This window comes from Mandrillus leucophaeus, unplaced genomic scaffold (assembly GCF_000951045.1).
Source record: "Mandrillus leucophaeus isolate KB7577 unplaced genomic scaffold, Mleu.le_1.0 Scaffold319, whole genome shotgun sequence".
NCBI classification, from domain to species: Eukaryota; Metazoa; Chordata; class Mammalia; order Primates; family Cercopithecidae; genus Mandrillus; species Mandrillus leucophaeus.
In genome coordinates this window covers 189,380-193,050 of record NW_012103354.1, presented here as the reverse complement: position 1 = coordinate 193,050, position 3,671 = coordinate 189,380, and the positions used below count along the sequence as shown (strand labels likewise).

General features: G+C 52.1%; 1 protein-coding gene across 1 annotated transcript in view; it reads right to left on the bottom strand.

Moving 5' to 3' along the window:
• Positions 1-1,224, bottom strand: part of CCDC79 (coiled-coil domain containing 79) — a 59,870-nt gene extending 58,646 nt beyond the window's left edge. The window contains exons 1-2 of the mRNA XM_011987878.1: positions 1,073-1,224; positions 584-660 (exon numbers count right to left, since the gene is read on the bottom strand). The gene's annotated coding sequence lies outside the window, so the exon portion shown is untranslated. The remainder of the gene's footprint in view (positions 1-583; positions 661-1,072) is intronic.
• Positions 1,225-3,671: the final 2,447 nt, after the last annotated feature.

The following is a 3,671-nucleotide window of genomic DNA, read 5'->3' as shown; positions in this document are numbered from 1 at the left end:
TAAAGAGAAAGAAATTTTTTTTTTTTTGAGACAGAGTCTGGCTCTGTCGCCCAGGCTGGAGTGCAATGGCGCCATCTCGGCTCACTGCAACCTCCGCCTCCCGGGTTCAAGCGACTCTCCTGCCTCAGCCTCCCGAGTAGCTGGGATTACAGGCGACTGCCACCACGCCAGGCCAAGAAAGCTTTTTGAAATCGAAATATTATCCCAATATATCAGAAAGATAAATGGCATCTTTTTGTGTAAGGCTGGCAAAGCTGATAATCCCACCACTAAATTGTTGTCAGCTGATACCCAGCTTGCAATTATATACAGAGAAAATACCCTCTAAAGAAGACGCAAGAAAGAAAGGGCAAATTTGTTTTCGATCGTTTAAACGGGTCAAGAGAACAGTCATTCAGGTCCCAGAAAACGCACTGTGGGTACCCGGAGTCAGCCGGCTCTGCAATATGATCCCCCCCGAGCCCAGAGCATAAATCCTCAAGGCCTCCTCCCGGGTTCCACAGGTAACAGACACGTAACCTTTCCAAGGCGGTGGCGCTCACCCCGCCCGGCTTCCTGCCCATTCAGCCCGCGGCCGGCTCACCTACAGAGCTGGAGGAATTCCTTGTGCAGAGCTTAGGTGGCCCCTCCAGGCTCCTCTCTGACCACGGCTCGCAAGTCCTGTGCGGGAGCAGGGCACTGGTGAGCGGCGCGGGCCGCTCGAGAGCCATCAGCCCCCTCAGCAGGCCCTCGCCGTTCAGGTGCTGTGGGACATGCCGCCTGGCCCTGGCTCTGAGAAAAGACCTCAACGGTGGGTCCCACCCTCTCCACACATCAAAGTCACCAGGGGAGGCGCCTGGGGAGTCAGAAGTGAAATAGGGGCGAATACTGCCAGGCTCTACACGCCTCTAAATGGTTCGTGATAACTGTCTCTTCCCGCCAAAGGCTGTGGGGACTACAGCTGGGGCCTGGCACCTACTCATAAAGGCCCCGTTCCCCCAACTCGACTCTTCTCACGTGAGCTAAGAAGGGCCTGACGGGACTGTAAGACATCCTGGCCGGCCCAACCCGCCTTCCACAGGCGCCAACATACGGAGTTTCCAAGCGCAGGAAGGCAGGGCCCCAACACGCGGGAGCGAAGGCCGTGGCGTCTACCCTCAAGCGGGGGCTTCCTCCCTTTCTTCATCACCGCCCACCTGCCACGACGCTCGCTAGGGTTTCCCGCCCAGCAGTCCAGGCCCACGTCCGTGGGAGGGACTTCCGGCCGACACGCCCACGGCCCCTGCACGGAGCCTTAACGCTTCCGCGGGTGCCCCAGATTGCCAAGGACAATAGGGTGGCTGGTGTCCTGGATGCAAGATTTTTAAGAAAGCTACAATTTGAAAGAGAAATCTAGGCTTACCGCCCCCGGTTTTTAGGGTTTTTACCTCAGAGGAGCATTAGTCCCAAAATTAGGGGACTGTGCACGTGGTTGACGAGGCCTGGCTATGGGACAGTAAACGCGAGGCACGGGGCGGCGAAGCCCCACCTCCCTTCCACTTGGCATCTGTGCTGTGCACTGTGCGTTCTCCCTTTTGTTGGGCACCTCGCTAATGATCACTGCAGCCCACAGAGGCAGCCAGGCTGCCACCTCACCGGGGGACTTCCGGAGTTCGGTCCAGGCGGACTTATCTGCACCCGGACCAAAGGATCAGACTGGAGCCGAGGCCTAGGCCTGTCCCTTGCCTCTTCCGCCGTAAAATGCAGCCCATGGGACTGCCAGGCGATGAAGGCGAGGGGAAGGTCCCCGATACAGTGAAGAACAGCCAAAGAATGGCTGACACATTAGGGTGTGGAAAACCAAGTCCCTGTAAGGTACCCTAGCATATCTAACAAGTTCTCAGGAGACGCTGGCCTCAGAGACAGCTGCAGCAGGTTAGTGGCCTTAGATATTAAGAGTCATGAACCACGGACCACGTTCCTCAGCCCTAAGTATTAATACATCAAGTCAAAAACCGCCACTAGCCGGGCGCGGTGGCTCAAGCCTGTAATCCCAGCACTTTGGGAGGCTGAGACGGGCGGATCACGAGGTCAGGAGATCGAGACCTGTCTCTTATACACATCTAGATGTGTATAAGAGACAGATGTTGGCCAGGCTGGTCTCGAACTCCTGACCTCAGGTGATCCACCCGCCTTGGCCTCCGAAAGTGCTGGGGTTACAGGCTGAGCCATCGTGCCTGGCCTATGAGGGGTAATGTATAACTTTTAAACCTAAATGCTTTGAAATTAAAACTGACCACTCACACTCTTTTCTCCCTTTGTTTTTATAATTTCTTCTTATAAATGGTTACTTTGCACAAAAAGAGTTTGCCAAGTACTTGGTAGCATTAACACAAGTCATCTATTTACTTGAGAAGTGCTTACAAACACCCATAGCAAAGGAAAAGTTATAACTTTCAAGGGATTGATAATCACAAAATTATATTTAAAATTATAAACAAGTATATTCTCAAGAACAAAAGCATCTGCCATATAAAGCAGATTATGAAGTGCTTTTAGTAATTTAGTGAATATATGTACTGTCACAAACAAGATTTCAAAATTCTTTACTGTATTCTCACAGGAAAAAAAGGATTTTTTTCTGGATGACAGAACCTCTCCCACTTACACGTTTCACTCAGCCCACTCCCCAAAACAGTAAACTCAAATTCAAATTGCAGTAAGAAAAGTAGCTGAATATTACTCGTTTACTTGATTTACAAAATGTATACCAAAAGCTTTTGAGGGGCCGGGCGTGGTGGCTCGCGCCTGTAATCCCAGCACTTTGGGAGGCCGAGGTGGGCGGAAGACTTCAGGCCAGGAGTTGGAGACCAGCCTGGCCAACATTGTGAAACCCCATCTCTACCAAGGAAAAGTACAAAAAGTAGCTGGGCGTGGTCACGCACCTGTAATCCCAGCTATTTGGGAGGCTGAAGTGGGAAGATCCCTTGAGCCCAGGAGATGAAGGTTACAGTGAGCCGACATCATGCCACTGCACTCCAACCTGGATGATGGAGGGAGACCCTGTCTCAAAATAAATAAATAAAGAGAAAGAAATTTTTTTTTTTTTGAGACAGAGTCTGGCTCTGTCGCCCAGGCTGGAGTGCAATGGCGCCATCTCGGCTCACTGCAACCTCCGCCTCCCGGGTTCAAGCGACTCTCCTGCCTCAGCCTCCCGAGTAGCTGGGATTACAGGCGACTGCCACCACGCCAGGCCAAGAAAGCTTTTTGAAATCGAAATATTATCCCAATATATCAGAAAGATAAATGGCATCTTTTTGTGTAAGGCTGGCAAAGCTGATAATCCCACCACTAAATTGTTGTCAGCTGATACCCAGCTTGCAATTATATACAGAGAAAATACCCTCTAAAGAAGACGCAAGAGAGAAAGGGCAAATTTGTTTTCGATCGTTTAAACGGGTCAAGAGAACAGTCATTCAGGTCCCAGAAAACGCACTGTGGGTACCCGGAGTCAGCCGGCTCTGCAATATGATCCCCCCCGAGCCCAGAGCATAAATCCTCAAGGCCTCCTCCCGGGTTCCACAGGTAACAGACACGTAACCTTTCCAAGGCGGTGGCGCTCACCCCGCCCGGCTTCCTGCCCATTCAGCCCGCGGCCGGCTCACCTACAGAGCTGGAGGAATTCCTTGTGCAGAGCTTAGGTGGCCCCTCCA